This window comes from Erigeron canadensis, chromosome 9, assembly GCF_010389155.1.
Source record: "Erigeron canadensis isolate Cc75 chromosome 9, C_canadensis_v1, whole genome shotgun sequence".
Taxonomy (NCBI): Eukaryota; Viridiplantae; Streptophyta; class Magnoliopsida; order Asterales; family Asteraceae; genus Erigeron; species Erigeron canadensis.
In genome coordinates, this window is record NC_057769.1 from 33112059 (window position 1) to 33132838 (window position 20780).

The following is a 20780-nucleotide window of genomic DNA, read 5'->3' on the forward strand; positions in this document are numbered from 1 at the left end:
CATTGATTTTTGTTATATGATATAATTCTGTTATGTTATTTTTTATATACATCTACATGTAGGCATTCACCACCATCAGATGAGTATTAATCTTCAAATGAAAAAGGTAACCCCCAAATTATTTTATGCGTCAATGTTATTTACGAATTTGGATTTTTGTTGATTTTCGTATCTACATATTTATATTTATACCTATTCTTTTTGTGCCGTATAATAAGTGTTTGATAGGATCTTCCATGAATATTTGGATTATGTATACATCCAAAATTTTAAAATTGGATAATCATACATGATCAAACTTTTTGTTACAACATTTTAAAGATTTATATGATACGTTTAGTACAAATATATAGTTATCATCATTTTCAACCTGAAGAGTATGTTTTTGTTTTAATTCTCTCTATTACTAATGGTTTGTTTTCTTTATGTTAGTAGTTAGCATCCATAAATAAAAGTTAAAATAGATAGCATCAAACTTTAACTTAAATACTTTTCATTCAGAATATATATATTTGACCACATGTATTTATTTGTAGATTTTATGGCTCTGCAGGTAGATGAATACAACATGGGTAAATATGAATGTGTAAACTGTTTCCCTAAGGCGTGTGTTTAGGAAAATCCAAATTTATACATACAAGTAATTGAATTGGTATCTTGGGGTCGAATTAGTGTGAACATACGAGTAATAGAACACACGGAAGAGGTTAGAACTATGGAGTTTATTTTTTGGTTCATATCTTTCCATTCCCTAAATCTATGCCACTTTAGTTTTATGTCAATCATTCAGAGATTAACCTACTGCCGTAGTGAAATTGTTATGATCAGATAATTGGACTTTAAGCCGGTAGCTCAAAATCCGTCAGTAATGCTAACCTGGAAATGTCTTGGTAACCGAGTAGTTCACTCGGCAAGCCCCAGAAGGAGGAAATCATCCTGCTTAAACAACTCATCCTTATGCTTTACTTGATGCATCTATTTCATTGCATGTATCACTTTTAAGTACTGGTGAAATATGGGTAGGTCAAGTAGATTGGGTAATGGGTCCAATTAAGAAATTTTGTTACAGGTTGATGTGAACTTGGATGGGCTTACCAAGAATATTTTTATAATGATTCGTATCATTTTTGATTTTGAGTTTTTTTTAATTTTTTTTTATAATGGTGTATTTCTTTTGAACAGATTGTTGTAGGATGTTTTCTGAATTTAAAAAAGTATACACGTTTGACCCATTGTTTTTAGGCTTTCTTTAACTTTACCTTAGGTGCTCGAACTTTTAGACAAACCAAAATCGGGCCATTCACAAATAAATCGTCCAAATGACTGCTACTGTTGTAATCATTTATGGTTTCTGGATGACCAATATTGGTACTTCTTAATTTTATTATAAATGTTTGAACTCTTGGAGACAAACCATAAACCAGGGCCATTCACAAGTAAATGCATCTAAATTGCCTCTTTACAGTCTTCGTTGAGCAGTTAATATGACCATCTTTGTTTGGTCATGTAATATGCAAATGAAATTCTACTTTTATAATGCACGAAACTACCTCACTTTATATTTCTGCACCTTTTTTTTTTTGAAGGCGGGGGTGGAACCACAAGGTAATGGGAAGAATGAATCTCCAGCAAAGCCGTCTAAGCTTTTAAAGAAGTTCCCCCCATATTGACTCCAGCAACAAAGAACAAGCAGCTACAAACACAACTTCAAGATGATTATATTACTTAAAAATTTATGTTGTTTATTTTTCTACTATCATTACATTGTTGTTTGTCAAAACTGCAGCAACATTTACAATTTGGAGTCGAAACTTTTTAGGATGCTTTGGCTGTAAAAAATGTGTTGCCAAGTAAGCCCCGGGCACGGAAAAGGTAACTAAACAAGGGATTTTCGTCTCTTCTTTTAATAATGGCAACGATCGTTTATACTAAATCGGTTATACTTTTATTAGGTTCCCTGTTCCAAAATGGTTGTACCAGAAATACGCATTTCTGGTTTGGAAGCACCTGGAAAGCTTTCTATGATACCAATGCTACTGGTATCTTTAGGGAAGTTAAAGCGAATAATTGAGACTACAGAAGATAGGAAGGTTAGTTTAATTGCTGATCTAACTATGTTACCTTTTTTTTTTTAAATATATTAGGTTTATTGATGCGTCCATAAAAATAAAAAATTATGTTTTGTTACAATACAAGTGAAGATTTACGAATATTACATCAATGACACCGCAAAAGCCTTTGTTGACTCATTATTGGAAATACTTAAGAAACATCGGTAACAAAGTTAGTTGTTATATTTTTTTGTTTTCATTTTTTATACTATAATATTTTTCTAGGCATGAGTCAAAGGATATTGCTATTTATAGAAGCTCTCTCCTAAAAACCAAAATCATGCGTATAAAGTAAAGTTAACTGACGAGCTTACCAAAAATTTCCAAAATTAAAGCTAATGGTAAAAGTAATTGGCATAGGTTGTCTTCCCATATGCATCACATTTTGAAATAGATATATTAAACTGCTACCCAAAATCATGTTTTCCCCTAACTTTGCACAAAAGCAGAGACATTGCATTCTACATGATGACAGATTCTGAGGTTGCAACATGGGCAGGTAGACGAGTCGGGTAATGAGTGGATCAAAGACACACTTAAAGGTTATGAAGTTTTGGGAAGGTAGAGGTTTCTCTATCCTTAGCCGCATTCATAGCTAGCCTTAAGGTAACCATCTCATCATATACTCATTGAACATGTTATGAATTCTTTATGATAGATATAATTGCTTACGAATCGTTATATTTGTGGCTTCTGATTTATTTTAAAATGTTATGTGAAATCTGTTGATTACCTGTAGACAAATTTCCATTGTACATTGCTATTAAATTTAAGGAGTGTTTGAATGTGCGTTTTGAAAATGATTATGATTATGATTTTTTTTTGCAAATAGTTAGTAATAACAAAAAAGGTTGTTTGTCCTTTAGGGCGACTGGTTGAATGCGTTTGTGCCTTTTTTTTTTGGTGGCTATTATTAGCATATCTATACTAAATTGACACGTATTTACAAGTTGCCTATCAAAGGGATTAGAACCCATAACTTATTGATTGACTAACAGGTCATCTCAAATACCACTAGGACCAAATCCCTTGGGTCGTTGAAGTAGTAATAATTAGTAACCAGTATGGGCTTTAAATGTATTTTATTACAAATACCGAGTATCTCTTAAACAGATATTACGAAGCTAAAACAAGTAGTTTAAAGTAGTGTTTAGATGTGCCACCCACGTTCTCATATTCTTATTAGATGTCTAGGTTTATCACAATTCTGGTTTAATAGAGTTCATAAACAAAGTGAGCAAACATGACATTACCATTAAAACTGAGCTCTTGAAAAAATGTGGATGGTTTCTACATAGCGATGAGTTTGTACACTGCCATGTGCTCAGATTTATGTCAACCAAAAGTGGTTTTCAATTAGTTTAAAGTGTCACACATCAACAAAGATTAAGTTTAAATAGAAAAGGTTCTTGATTGTTACAACAGTTCTTTAGCCTAATTAATACTAGCATGTAAATTAGAGAATGTAAGTTAACTCATTGTTTATATCTCCATACGCAGTTTTATACACGATTGAGTTTCAAGAGTGGGGGCATCTGCAATGCCATATACTACTATGGGTTAAGCCGGCTCTTTTTCCAAGGTTTTTTTTTTAAGTTTCCGAAAACGAGAGACCACAGTGGACACAGGTGACCACATTTCTCATGGCTGCAAATCTGGAATTATATGGTGTGGCTTATTACACTTGGAAGAAACATAATTATGTGGATAGAGTTTGTAACGAAATTAAGGGATGAAGAAGCTTTGAGGGGACTTGGTAAATTACCACATGCATGACATACAAGACAGTACAAGCGTACTAATTTACAAAGAGTCTTCTAAGTATGTTTTAAATACTGGATTATTATATAGGATTTTAAATAAAAACGCGTTTCATACACATGATCCAAAGGAAATATTGAGTATAATTAAATCTATATGTGAAATACCGGATAGTTCTTATTTGTATCACATTGTATTACTTCTCGATTTAACAATATTTAACATGAAATCTCAAAAAAGTGCATCATAGATGTTTTTACCTAGCCGTGCATCGCTCGGGACTGCACTCTAGTATTATATATAGATATATAGATTTCAATTTAGGGTTCTTGAATCGATAAAAATTGGTGCTACAATTATTATTTTTCCATTGGTGCTACAATTAAGGTGGTCGATGATGGCTGGAACTTATAGGCAAAGAAAGTGAACAACTTACAAACCGACCTTGTGGTGGTCACGTACAGAATCTTCGGGTTTTCCGTTACGTGGGCTTTAATATATTACGTTTTAATCTATTGAAATAGTATATCTTGATAATCTAATTTTTATTTTATTATATATATCTATCAATAAACTAAAACTAGTTTTTTTTATCGACACGTGCCGTTATATTGTGTCCATTTAATCATATTTTTCTAAAACAATTATAAATAAATAAGTTTATTATTACTTTGTATTTGTATTCAAGGTAGGATAGCTATAAATTAATAAACTAATTATTACTTTGTATTCAAAATAGGATATCCGTAGCTTATATATAGGATATATCTATAATTTTTAATGTTTGTAAAACTTCTACAAGCATTAAAACATATGATACATATCGAGGATTAGTTTCCTAATGTTTATGGAACTTTTATAAATCCAATGGCTACATGTATATTATTACTAGTACTAATGCTCGTGCAATGCACGGCTGACTCAAAATTATTTATTTATATAACTTTTCTAAGTGTTATATATGTATATTTGCTAAACTTGTTAATGTACTTGTGTTTAGACAGTGAAATGTAATATATATACATTTAATTTAACCGCTATTTATTAAAAAACTATAGTTGCTTCTAATATATATATTATTTTAATATTTAATATTATAAACTTGAAAATATAAGATTATAAGATTATAACATTTAACATAAAAATGTGAAAATATATAGATTCATAATGGTGTAGTGCTTACATGTATGTTTCTATGCAAATTAATTTATAAAATAGAACCTACCTGAACAACCAATCATTCCACTATTCATCTTTCTTTGATATTCATTTATCCGTTTTTAAAAATCCAAGTTTCATGGCTTTTTTTTTTAAAGTAAACTTCATTAACCAAGTATCAACCAAAATGGCGATACCAAACAATACATCAAGTAAATAAAATTACATCAAGCTAAATATACTCCAACTATTCCAGCTAATATTTACATTTTTCTTTCAAAGATTTAATATCCTGTACAATTTTCTCAATCTTGATTTGGGTGTTCGAGAACATTCTATCATTTCTTGCCTTCTAAATCTAAGTTTCATGTAATACTAAAATTATATATCATTCCTTCTCCCACACCAAATACAGGCGTCCTTTCCTAGATTATGCTTCAAATATAAAACTAAAATTAAAATACCACGTCCAATTATGTGCATGATTAATTGCTTCGGGAGTAATATCCTCTATCTATAATTTGATAATAGATACAATGTCTTTGGTAATAACCATTATGTCACCTGTAGTCATGGGCGGTACTAAAGGGGGGCAAGGGGGTCCAATGCCCCCCTCTAAATTTAAATTTTGTCATGTATTTTTAAATTTTTCATAAAATTTTAAAAATTTTCTATAAGTTTTTAATATTTTGCCCCCTTTTAGATTTATTTTTCATAAGTTTTTTAAGTTTGTCCCTTTTAAAAATTTTTCTTGTTACCACCTCTGCCGGTAGGAATAAAAATTATGGGAAAAAACATAACACAAAAGCTAAATCAATCAACCTAAATCTAATAAATCTAATCATATGCTTTTAGCTAAATTAAACATATAATCTAAAACACATAAGGTAAAAAATCGCTCACGTATGAAAAATAACATCCTTGTATACAACATAAGGATTTTTAGATTGTTCACTTAGTGACAACATGATCATCAAACTATTACGTTTTAAGAGTTACTTATCATCAAAAAGGAGATAACAACAACCTAAATTCCATCAAGTTTTGCTAATATATAATATCATCATATACTACACTAATAATAATAACCAAGAAAATAATAACTATTAATAATAATAGTGATTATTTTAAATCATCACATATTTTCTTAAAATCCATCATAATTATTAATTTTTGGCTACCAATATAATTTAACATCAAACATATGTACAATAATTTTACCTCTTTGAGATCTTAACAATCAGTGACTTTGGAAATTGTTTGAAAAGTTGTAGCTCCGGTCGTTTTACATCTTTGAATTCTAAAAATCAGTAATATGGTATATATAGGCTTGCAAAGAATTAGTATTATACGTGGATTATTCTTATTTCTAATAAAAATAAGGAAACTTTATAATAGATAAGGAAAGGAAGTTTGGGAAGAGTTAGAGAATGATATAAATAAGGAAACAATTATGCTACGAATTCTAATACATATTTTTTTAATTATTATTGAATAGAACTTTTTTTTAATGTATAGAATTAAAAAGACACTTGTTGCTTTGATACGGTGCCACATGTCATTCAATAAAGGCTACACTCCTGTTTTAGTTTATTAGTAGATGAATCATTCGACCATCGTTTATTATCTTACTACTAGCACTAATACCCGTGCATGTTGCACGATTGCCTTATAATTGTATATAATTTATTTCAATTTATTTATATATTATTTATAAAATTTGTAATGAATATAAAAAAGGATATAATTTATTTATAATTGATGAAAAAGATATAAAAATTTTGTAACGCATATACAATTATTTATAATAATTATATATAATTTATTTCAATTTATTTATAATATATATATATACATATTATCTGTATTATTGAAATGTTGAGGCAAAAATGAATTAGAAAAAGAAGTTGTTTCTTACGTTTGAATTAAGCGTACAAGATAGAAGGATTAATTGCTTCAGCAATGACATCGTCTACCAACAGGTTGGTAATAGTAAATTTAAAGATTTTAAAGACCAACCGGTTGTACACGGAGAATAATCTTAAAGTTTTTAAAGGGTAATATAATGATAGCTTAATAGTATATCTATCTCTAAAGATAGTTCACAAGAGCACATAAAAAATAAAAATGTAAGATCTTAAAAATATATATAAAAAAAAATAATAATTCAACCTTTGCCTATCTTCATGAGTTTGCTCAAATGAAAGTAAACAAAAATAACCATTTGCTTATATATTGTTGTTGACCGATAATATCACCAAACCAAAAGAAAAAGTACTTTTCGGTGTTTTTACAGATTAGAACAAAAGCAAAACCTACTATAATACAAACTCATGCTAATAAATACTTATGGTAATAATAGTGAAAAGCATAACTCTACTATAAGTATAATTTAAGAGATTTGATTTAATTATTCAAATTTATTAAAGGTACATTTGTCGTTTAAAGAATGCGTCATTAATCGTCGTGCTTTCGGCCGGATTAGTAGACTTGGCTTTGGTTTAATTATTCAAACCTTTAAATATTACTCAGGTTTAAGTTTGAGGGGCTTACCCCTATTAATCGTCGTGCCTTCGGGCAGATTAGTAGAGGGTCCCCCCATCAGGTATTTGAAATAGGAATTTCCACTTCGAGGGAGCTCTCTAGCGCGGACCCGGTTTAAACAACGTATGTTATACATTCCGCCGTCGAATTGTGACACGAGGTTTTTAGCGAAATTTACCTTTAAAAAAAAACTACAATATACATTCTTTCTGGTAAATGAAAAGTATAAATACTAAAAAGTAACTTGTAAAGGTATAGATTCATCGAGGTCGATAATGCAGCAAAGCTTTTACTGGATTTAAAAACCATGTGGTTTGGTAACTATCTGGTGTATGCAGATCTGGTCCGATATACTCGAAATATGGGGTTGTCTAAGCCATTTATTCCAAAGGAAAGCACTAAAACGGTGGCGACTTACAGACTTCATGAAGCTATATTTATGCATATTTTGGATGTTTATGAAGCTATATTTATGCATATTTTGGATGGTATATAGGGAATGTTTTAGATGTGGACAACTTAATCCTACTTAAGATAGAGAGGTTGCTTTCAAGGGTGGATCCAGTGAAAATACTTAAAGTTCACATGATAAGTATTTTTAGGACCTACCTTATACATGAAATAAATATGGACAAGATATGTGATGAACAAGTAGTTTCTACCCATTGAACTAATTGTTGAATTATTATTTCGAAAAACCTTTAGAGTGCATTCTTGAGTTTTATTTCGAAGAAATAAGAAAAGAAAAGGTAAGAAACTTTTAGTTTTTGTATTCTTGAGTTTTTGTTTTAAAAGAAAGGGAAGAGAAAGAAAGGGAAAAATAAGATGTTTTGATCCCAAAACTTTTTGCCACTTTTGGCAAGATTTGGAAGGAAAAGTGGTGAAATTATTATTATACCCCTCAAACTTATATAAAGGTTTTAATTACTACAAGGCTATAAATGTAAAATTATTATACCCCTCAAAATTGTATCATTTCTAACTCAAGAATACATTTAATTATCAACTTTCTTTTCTTTTCTTTCAACTCGAGAATGTCTCTTTTTTATGTAATTATCTATCATTTCTTCTCCTATCCAATCTTCTCTTTTCTTTTTTTTTAATAAGAACTCGAGAATACAGTGTTAACCTAGCTTTAGTATTTATAGGTTTAATCTAACTTGGAAATCAAGTTAGGGTTTCACTAGGAAATCTAGTAGGGAGGCCGACCCCCTATGGGCTTTTCTAGAACTTTCCCTAATCGTATTTAATTACAATTATCTCCTTACTTTAACGACCGTTAGATAGTAACCATTAAATATTAACGACCATTCGTTAACTTATTCGTGATCCATATTAATTAATATTAACAATATTTGAATCGAGACGTATGACCCCGTAAAGTTAAATTATTTCCAGACATACGTTCATTTTACATGATCACATTTTAACACAACTTACAATACAAATACAAACTTTATGTAACCATGCATCGCACAAATGCTAACCTAATAATATTATATTTCTATATGATCGTGGCATTACAGACTTCTACCAACATTAAAGGAGAGGGATTTCTCACTTCAAACACTTCTTTGTCATAAGAATGCAATTATTTTTATTATTAATCATGAGAAGTGGATAATTCCTTTTCTTAACTTCGATCTCTTAATTTTATCACATATCATAATTTTATGGTTTGAAAAATTTTTAAATGTTTAATTATCGTTTTCTTATTTTTATACATCTATCTATCTAAATGAATTAAATTTATTTTATTATTATGTTTAATTTTTTTACTTTAACTATAGTATCACACTATCACGTGTCACTTTAGTGATAATTCTTCCTTTTTGTCTCTTTATGGTGATATATTTAACTTAAACTATAGTATCACAAGGAAATGATAAATCCTTGATCCGATTAAAAAATAATCTACTAGCTAATTAATCTACTATTTAATTAGTCTATCCTAGTACTACTATTTAATTATTCTACCAGCTAATTAAAGATCCGATTAAAATATGACTTCCCTGAATCCTCCTTTAACTAATTTAAATAAAGATCAACCAAAAAAACAAACATCTTTTCGAACTTACAATCATAATGGACCACTATACAAAGACGGTGGTTGGTAAAGTTAGGAGTTGTCACCTTCAACCGTTTAACCGAAAAAATACATACGACCATGATTGCGTGGACCTATATTGATTTTCATTTTCTATATTTTAACGTCAAATTTTTTTTCCCCACTAAAGACAAGTTATCAAACATACATGTTCCTAATAAAAATTAAAGATTTGCTAGCTAATGCCACTAAGTCATTAGTTATTATGCATTCAATCTAACAAGTAACAATTATCATTTTTATATGTACTATAAATAAATGTATTATATATTAACAAAAATTTGACTTCATTGAATGCACCATAACTAGTGACTTAGGTAGCAAATTCATAGAAAATACATCCTAACCAAATAATAAGTTAATAACAAAAGTTAATTACCTGTTATTAATACTATTGATCCTCAACATCTACGTGCCAAAAGAAAAAAAGACTTGTCGTTTAATGAAGTTTTGGTGACGACAACTTATTCACAGCCAAAAATTCGTCGTCAAAAACCTAATTTCTTGTAGTGAATGGACATTAATTTAGCTTCATAAACAAACTACTTTCATAAAAATCAAATTATTTCAAATTCTATTTAAGTAATTATTCGGGTTAAATTTGGATACCAACAACCTGACCCAATTCGAATAACTCGAACCCAAATAACCCGAATGCTTATTCAATTTGGATTACATGTTAGATTTTATTTCTAATTAATGACCCAAATGACTCGACCCAAGTAACCCAAAACCCGATTAACTTGACCGAATAACACCCATAATGTAGATTATTGATGTAAAGACAATTGATGTAAAATTTGATACTATAATTTTAAAAGGTAAATATAAATGTTGTAAATCAATTGAGTGATGATAAGGCCTCTTAAAAATAACGTAATTATCCTCCAAAACACAACATCAAGTCACATGGAAATATGAACATAGATGAAGGAAAATAATAAATGGATTACACATTTTGTTTTTTTTTATTGAATTAGAGAGATTATTAGACTAATATTTCTAAATGATGAATTTACAACTTTTAAATTAATTTAATAAGTGTACTTTTAAGAGACTGTATTTATTAATTGTTAATAATATTGAACGGGATATGTCATCCGGGCTTCGCCTCGGAAGACATAACATTATTTTAAAATGTTATAAAAAATGACAAAGAATACTCGAATACAAAAACATAAATACTTAAAAAAGGAATTCATAATAAGTATTAGTTTGAATAAAAGAAATAGTTAAAAATTGAAAATAAAAACGTTATCAAACAAAAATCATAAAATAAAATAAAAAACAAAAGAAGTTATTATTTCACAAAGCATAAAGAATAAAAAAACGTTCATAGTTATTATTAGTTAAAATAAAAATAAAGGCTACAAGTTATAAACCATGGAGTGACTAAAGTGTTATATAGCTAAAATTGAAAATACAAACTACGATCAAATGCATAAAAAAGACTAAAGAAAGACAAAATACATTGAAGTTTTAAAATCATGTGAATGGACTTGCCCACGAAAAAAAATATATGTAAGGTTCAAATCTATACTACTATATAAAGTAAACTGTCATTCCCCTTTAAGTAATTAAGAACCTGAAATGATCATATAATCCTTCTTTTTTATTCACTAATTTAAACATCTTTACCTATATACCTATAATACCCTTAATAAAATAAATTACAACATAGATTCTCCAATCCTTAAATAACCATATTAACCCTTACCGCCGCACATCATCGCCACAATTGTCGCAGCCACACCTTTATCGTTACCACCATCACCGCTGCATCGCGCGGGCACCCCGTCTCGTTTAAAAAATAGAAAGTCTGAAAGTCCAAAACTCAGAATAAACATGTCATTGTGGCCCAAAACTCTATAAGTCCATTACACGGAAATCGGTAGCTTTCTTTTTAATATATATATTATAATTACTGATTGTATAAATTTTTTTGAAAAAGACGATCTAATATTAATGTCGTTTTTAATTTGATAGACATATTAATATCGATCTGTTCACTAACACACTATATTCCTTATATACTATCTATGGATTTTGTTTATTTCTTTGTATCTTTTTATCATGATTCATCCGTCATTTTTTATGAAGTTAGAAAAAACTTTTTTCAAAAGTACTAGCCAATTACAAATTGCAATATAGTGACGTGATATTTAAGCTTTTGTATCCACGGTATTTATCTAAGCCTCGTATAGCTAATTTTCCACTTTAACTCAACAACAAATTAAGTAGCTAGCACATCGAAGAAACACGAACACGATTGCGTTCGTTCTTTACAAACCTAGCTAAGAGTAGTTAGTATAGATGGTGATAAGTGCATACTTTAAATCATTTTATCCATCACCAACACATATTACTTGAATTGTTGTATTTTTAATGTTGTAAAGGTTAGAGTTTTTATTTTCAACTGTTTTTTTCCATTATATTAACTAGCCAAAGGCTACAAAACTACAATACATAGAGATTACAAAATTACGATACAAAGAGATTATACACAACCACAAATACAGAGCAATTAATCCGGTTAATTTCGAAAAATATCATTGTCAGTTCGTATATCATTTTGCTTATATTCATATTCGAACACAAAAGACTTTTAAGTTCTCAATTCTCTTATTTATCTATCCGGTGATTGATAGCTAATAATGATAATTAACTTGATGCAAGGCTCTAGAGTCTAGATCCAACAAATTTTGAAGTCATCACTCAAAGGTTATTGTTTGTTTTTCAGTTATGTAGACTAATTAAAAATAACCGAATTTTGCATAATTCTAACCATAACTACCTTACAACTCTGTTTTTCCTAATCTTTATTGATTTAAATTATGATCAACGATTTTAAATTATCATCCAGTTATACTTTACGGTATATTCAAACAAATATGGAACAAAGCAAACTTTATGCAAAGTTATGGTGGTTCAAACCAATTAATAATCTTGGTCCTACTGAAAAATGTCGACGAAAATAATCTGAACATAAATGATACGGGTAAGACGTTAAAAATGAAGTGGTCATTACATTTATAGTAATGTTCATTCTTTTTTAGACGTTAAGGACAATCATAATTTTTTCATGTAATAGATATTTTGAAGTTAGAGGACTCCTAAATCTAATGCCACCAAGAGTCACTCGTAGTCGTATAACTAGGCGTAACATCATTATCACTACGAGTGAACACCGTCACGTGTTACTAGCTCTTGGTAGAGTAAACTGTGGTACGAATTGAAGCACGAATGACAAGTTGTTTTTTTTAAGTATTATTACCTATATCATTTTATTGACGCTCACATGCTTAATATACAATAGGGTAACTTAATTACCTAAATAGTAATGAGGGTCCAGTTTTGAATAAATAAAGAATAAACATTATTATCCATTATATTGGTCTCTAGATGTACTAACGAAATTCATAACGTCACTCAAATCATGGAACATTTTTGACCCAAATCCATGAACATCATTTAATGCAATGCAGCATTTTTCCATCAAACTAAAGTCACTAGTCCACTAGATGTACTAATTTGGGATCCAACAATAAATTGAAAGTTTGCTAATTCGTAATGTTTTAAGATTGAGACATGACACAAAAAAAATGTATCGAATGCATGTAAAGTCGTCTTATGATGAGGTAGTTGAAAAGGCTTTCTCGTCAAGAAATTTTTTTTTTTTTGGTTGATATAATAAGTTAAACCATCTTCCAAATCAAACATGCACATAATGTACAATATTATATATCTATTGTATCAAAGAAAAGTTTGATCTTTCATATAGCCATTGTAAATTTAAAAATAAAAAATATGATATGTCATACATCCATAAAGTGGTCCCATATACCCTGCCCACCTGAATCTCAACAGAATGGTGGCACGATCCTAAAATGTCCCCACAAACAAACATGCCTTTTACAAAGACTAAATATAATGTATATAAGAAAAGAAAAAAGATGATTTTTTAGAAAAAAGAGTGACAATTTCCACTTTCAAGTAGCGTCTTTAAACTTAAATAAATGTGACAATAAGAAGGAACTTTTCAGTAACTTTCAAAATTTAAGAACCTTTCCAAATTAATTCAATCAAATCAGATCACTTAAAAATCAACTTATTAGTAACGTTGATGACATTTGCATAAAACAAGCAATGAGAAAGCGAAGTGCGTGAAAGACCAATGTTAGCGCGTGAGGGTAGCTTCTCATCATATCCATAAAATATGCCTGCTTAAAATTAACACTTTATCCTTTTCTAGGGACCCACCATAAAACCCCTGACCAATAAACTGGCCATGTTTTACATAAAGACAACCCAATTAATTCCATCTAATTAAATGAAAGGTAAAAATTGACAACCAATAAATCATGACTCTATAGACTGTAAATTTAACTAATTAATATTAATTACTGACTACTTTTTGAAAATGGTGGTAACTAAAGGGTTATGAAAGATAAAAAAAAAAGAGTTTAATTAGTCTGACAGCCACTCACACTTTCTGCTGCTGCATGTTTGCTAGCTAGCCAGCAACAAAGCTTCTATATCTATACGTACAAATATATATATATATATAGTACGTACGATCCTTTCTCTCACACGCACACAAATAGTCATATTATAAAAATATATACATATACATACATATATATATATATATATATATATATGTGTAAACAACACCGTACCGACGTCGGAAAATACAGATCTAAATAAAATTGATCGGTAAATTATGACTGAAATTGAGAAAAAAAAGATCAGATCTATCATTAAAGCATGCATTCAAATCATGATATCTTAAAGATCCACACATATATAGCTAAAATCCAACACAAATATATATAGGATATTAAATCCGATCGATACACGACACGAGTAACAGAATATTCATAAACTATAGTGGAAGAAGTAATAGATGGCAAAACAAACCTAGATGATCCGAGCAACTTCTTTTCTTTTTCAAAGTAATAGATCTGATTAATTAGGCAAAACGGACCCGAGCATCTTCTCTTCACCCAAAACAGACACACCTTCTTCTTCTTCACCTACAACACCTTCATTCTCTTGCCCTACAACACCTCCTTCTTCACCCAAAACAGCAGCCACACCTTCATTCTCTTGCCCTACAACAACTCCTTCTTCTTCACCCAAAACAGCAGCCACACCTTCATTCTCTTGCCCTACAACACCTCCTTCTTCACCCAAAACAGCAGCCACACCTTCATTCTCTTGCCCTACAACAACTCCTTCTTCTTCACCCAAAACAGCAGCCACACCTTCATTCTCTTGCCCTTGAACATGAGCAATAGCAACCCTACGCCTAAGTCTCCTATGAACCGCACTCACCTCATTGAGGGTCACCAGATACCGTGGGCACTGTAACACATGTGCTTTTACAACCCGGTAATCGCGACTTTTGGTCTGACGGCAGCACATACCCTTATACTTTTTACCAACTTTCTTGATCCAATTATCCAAGGATGCCATTTTTGTTTTAGATTTTTTTAGTGTTTGGATGTGAGAGAAATAATTTTTGTTTGTGAATTTTAGAGGATGGGGAAAGGTTTAGAGGATAGGGGAAAGGGGTTGGTGTGTTTATATAGTGAGAGGCAGTGTTTATATAGTGAGAGGATGGGGAAAGGTTTAGAGGATAGGGGAAAGAGGTTGGTGTGTTTATAATGGGATAAGATCATAAAAAAGTTTATGACTAGAGCAAAATATATGCATGCATTTTAAAAAAGAGATCAATTAATGTTACGTACAGCTTCCAATCATAAAATCAATTTAATTATTGAAACATCCCATAATTGGTATACATGATCATCAGTAAGACCAAACTAGCTAGTGTACATGGAAACAAATTAGAAATGCGACACAATTCAGCCAAATATGAAAAATCATATGATCATTCATTTTCTAGCAAGGTAGGTTATGGATCTTGGATTGTCCAACTTATGGTAAATGAAACTAAAGCTTTTTTCTTACTTTATGACACAAAAGTAAGTATAAAACTACGAAGTATGAATAAATTAAAAAAGTGTGCTAAAAAAATTAAACAATATGAAAAACGCAATCCGTGGGTCTCGAACCCTTGACCACGTGGTTAAAAGCCACGCGCCCTACCAACTGAGCTAGAACGGCTCACGCTCATATGCCGTGTTAAATTATATGGAGTGAGATTCCCACAAGTTAAGCCCCTAACTTGAGTCAAATTAGGAAATTCTTGACCCTTTGATTAAAATCAATGACCAAAATTCAATAATCATCTTTGAATCTTAACCCCTGATAATAAATCAAAGGCCATGATCTCTCTAACTTAACCCCTCAAGTTGTTTTCAACTTGAGGGAATCTCCATCCAAATTATATATAGTCGAAAAAGCTTCAATATCGTTTACAAAAAAATACAGAGTGTCACACCAATAAAAATTCATATTGTATATATGTGATGATTTTTTTAATAAGTTGTAACAAAAGCGTAAGCTTTTAAGTATTAAGTTACTAGAGTCAGTTAATATATATACATTTATTGGAGTGCAAGGATTTTTAACAATTCTTTGAAAAATATGACTATTAAGATTATTTTTACTGTATATGTAAACACCATGTATTTTCATTAGTGTCCGGACTTACCAAACATCACAATATAAAGCACTTTATTTATGAATTATATCTTTTATTAAGACAATTACATGTGAATAGTAAATTTAAAAATGTTATATATTTACTCGTATATTGGTAAACTTGAAACGGAGTGGTCAAACGCCTTATCATGATTACTAGATGTGCATGAAGGTCATTAGGCTTACTTTGTTAACTGTTATTGGGCTTTTGGGTAAATTTTAAAATTTGTTATTGGGCTTGGCAAAATCAGTTGTTCAGCAATAAACATGAAGCCACGAAGGGTAAGCAATTTCCTTATTTAATTGGACATGTGTAATTAGAGTTGTGGTTTTGTAACGATTTAATAACAAGTAAATAAATCTAATTAAATTAAACAAAAGACAGTCTGGTCCAGAACGACATGGGTTCGAATCCCACAGCTGTCAATTTTTTATATTTTTCTCTTATACCTTTTTTGCATAGAAATTAAACACCCAATATTATTTGCAAAGCCAAATTTGTTGAGTCACACAGAATTACATATAGTCTTTATAAATATATATTTCTAGAATACTAGTAATAAAAACATGACAATTTTTCTTATACATTCTCAAAAGAGTCGAGACTTTTCTTTTTTTGAGCTTTCCTCAAGAGTCAAGATTAGCAGGAAATTCCAGAAAGGGAAAAGCTACTCGTATTGAATTCAACGACTTTGACCCGACAAACACAAAGCCCACAATATATATGCTTCCATGAGAACAAGAGTACAAGACAATAAATTAAAGCAGCTTGTGTTCTTAATTAAAGAACTTGATCATTGTTGTCACAAGACAACATGTTATTTAGTTCTTTGACAAATTTCTCCATGGCAACGGTCGGCAAACATATGGGTACTAAGATTCCAGGTTCACCCATAGAATTTACGGAAGATATATAGAAACTACCTTCGTACGAGAGATCACCTATTCCTCCTGTGGAAGGCCCTGCAAAGGTCGGCTTCCCCCACCCGAAATCAATTTCATTAAATCCAGCATGGGTCACATCTTATACGATATAACTTTGAGCAATATTAGCCCAAAATGAGGTCACACATCAACCACAACATTGAGAGAGAAAATAAACCCAAAGAAAGTGGACTTGAATATTGGGCTAATATTTACACATTGGTTGGAACAATTATTGACTTAGTGTACATTATATCTTATATATAATAAATGAATTACAGTCCCAAAACCTATAATAACATGCATTAATAAAAGAAGTTATCTTACATATATAAAGCACACTCCTTAAATTTAATGATAAAAATGTACAAACTCATAGAATTGTCATTACCAAAACCGTTAAAATAATATGTAAAGGCACTCTTTAAAACAAATCATGCATTATAATTTTGATAGAGATTCTTGAAGAACTTGATCACCCATCGAGTTTACGAAAGGTACGTAGAAACTAACCACGTGTGGCAGATCACCTATTCCTCCCTTAGAAGGCCCTGCTAAGGTTGGCTTCCCCACCCGAAATGATCAACTTCACTGAATCCAGCTTTGGTTACATCTGACACGATATAATTAACTTTGAGCAATATTCGTGAATTGTGGGCGGCCTTTGAGTACCAACAAGTCAGCAACAGATCTCATGTACTCTTCGCCTCTTCGGTTACATCGGCTTTGGCTTTCGTAACAAGCTCCAAAGCGTGACTTAATGGTTTGTTACATAGATCTCGCGCGATAGAAATTGCAGCAGGGTAGCTAAAAGCATTCCCATAGTATCCTATAGGGAGCGCGGGTTGAACTTCTTACGTGCGTCGACTATGCACATCATACGCATTTTGGCTTCAGGACCAGGCTCAAGGGCAATGGTATGACAACGCCAAATGGAAACTGTTAGCACCTCAAATGTGAAACACTTTTTTAGATGCAGAGGAACAAACCTACGTAAAGCTGCTGATACCTCGGTAGGTCCAAAGAAAAACGACCTCATTGTCATCTGATCATTTTCTTGTGGGATGATTGTAAATTTAGTGTCCGGGTCCTCTTGTTCATATTCGTGATGAGTACACGTCACACGTGGTGGTTCTCTTGCGGAAAGCAACTCCCTTTGCCATACGGGCATTGTTGTTGGTGTTGGTTTACCTTGTGCCATTTCACCCAATGCTGTTAAAAATTGTACGAGTCCTTGTGCATCACTCATAGTATGATTGAGTCGTATTGCAAAAATAAAACCCCCACATAATTAAGAGACGTGTCACCTATCAATCATATCAATGCTTGAAAATTAGTGGTCAAAATAATCCATCGAACCATTTAGCGTTAGACCCTTAGAGGTCGAAAAGGAACAACACGAAATTCATTGCCCAATAATTGATGTTTGATTATATATTTACCGTTTTAAGGACTAACTAATCTAATTTATAGATAATTCTTTTATCTCTCGAGTAATAAAATCACATAGAACTCTATATATGTTTCACCTGAATGAGTAACAATGGTGAGCAAGAACGCCGCTAGAACCAGGAACATCGTAAAGGAGCTCTTCCATAAAAGGACACGGGGGCTGAAGAGCATCTCCAAACTGCTTCAGTGTAACATCTGCCTCGGCCTCAATAAACAACACTCCTGGCCATTGCAATCCACCATCAGCTTCCTCCCCGGGCCTTCCTTCAAGCGTCCAGCAAAATTGAAAGATCATTCCTGTTAAAATCAAAACATATAACTCTGTCTCTCTCACACTAAAATTGAAAGATCATTCCTTTTGATTTTAACATGAATGATCTTTCAATTTTATTGATATGTCGTATTTTATACTCATTTCCCACGGGCTTAATTAGTTGTTAGTATGGTTTAAGAGTTTGTTTTCGTATATATTTGGTGCGTTTATGGTGTTTGTTAGTGTTTCGGGGGTGTAACAGGTACCGAAGCGTTAATCTGAAGAAAACGAGGTTTCTAGAGTAAAATGAGTGCTTACGGATGTTTTACGAGGCACGAAAGTGAAGATTGGAAGCTAGTCAAAGTAAGTCAATGATGGTCAACAAAAGTCAACGGGTACTGCGCCGCACTTAAGGACTGCGACGCAGTTATGCATGCTGAGGAACAAACTGCTTCGCAGTCACCAAAGACTGCGACGCAGTCGTACCAGATACAACCAAAAGACCAGTCAACGAACGTCAAAGTCAACAAAAGTCAAACAAGAAACTGCGACGCTGTTGGAGGCCGAATCTGTATATTTTTTAGAAAGTATAAATAGCTTGCAAAATCATTCAAGAACCCTAACTTTTACTTCCAGCCGATTTTGGAGCACTTTTTTAGGGTTTTTCTTGTATTCAACCATGTTAAGGATTTCAAGCACGATTGGATCAATTCCGTTATTCGTTTTCAATCCTTTGTATTCGGTAACGATGAATTCTCTTAATTTGATTTGTTATTCGTATTTTAATATGAGTGGCTAATCGCCTTTTATCCATCTTGATGGAGTGAGACAATATGTAAGGATTGCACTATTTTATAATTTAAGTTGATTTGATTTAACGTTGTGTCGTGATTTTAGCTTATTAATTCTTTGTTATTTAATTATTGATTACGGATAATTTTGCACAATCTTAGTGGTAACTTGGGTTGGGTAGAAGTTATTTGTATGCTTGGTTAGACGCGTATTTCTATGATGGGTACGGTAGAAGGTAATTAATAATTAATAAGAATTAACAGGTTAATGGTTTGGTACAATCAACAGACACAATTGTTATGAAATGACCAAACCATTGTTGAATTAGTAAAGTTATAAAAAGGCGTATTGGGGTACCGGTCTTAATAATGGAACTAGTTTATACAAGAGAGTCAAATGAAATTGTTAACTTGACGGGTACGGGGTTGGCGATCAATTTAAGTCTCGGTTATTAATCAACTAAATTGGATTTGAACTTCATCAAATGTGCAACCTTAACATGTGTTGAGCGAAATCAAGATGGGTGACCTTTTGATTGTTTCATACAACAAACTCTTCTTTCGATTAATCCTAAGGGATTACTGACTCTTTTCACTAACTGTTTGCAACGTGGTAACTCGGCCCAAAATCCCCCATTTGTTGAATTACATTATTTTGACAATTGCTTATAAAAGTCCTTGTGAACGATCTCGGCTTACCGATTTTTACTATAATGCATGCGATCAGATACACTGCCTGTGAGTGTGTAGTAGTCAGTCTTTTGGTAAATCGTGTTTATAAATTTTATACTAGATTTCACACATCATTTACTCGTAATTTTTCATGTATACACTTTTTGGATCTGTGATTTTAGTGTAGCTTTTCAGGAAAAAATAACTTTTGAAGATTTTGTCCGATTGTCATCTGTTTTTATGGTGGAGCGTGGAGCAGACGTTTTTTAAGTTAATTTTTAATTGTTATGTTTTATTGAATAAGTATTTACGGAAGTCATTGTTTAACACCCCCGTATCCCAACCATTATTTTGGTATCTCGACCACAACTACTAGTGCGGGCCCCAAAATAATA

The 20780-nt window shown here is 31.5% G+C and overlaps 1 pseudogene; it reads right to left on the reverse strand.

Annotated features, from left to right (window-relative positions):
- Positions 1-17074: 17074 nt before the first annotated feature.
- LOC122583614 lies at positions 17075-18951 on the reverse strand (annotated as a pseudogene).
- Positions 18952-20780: the final 1829 nt, after the last annotated feature.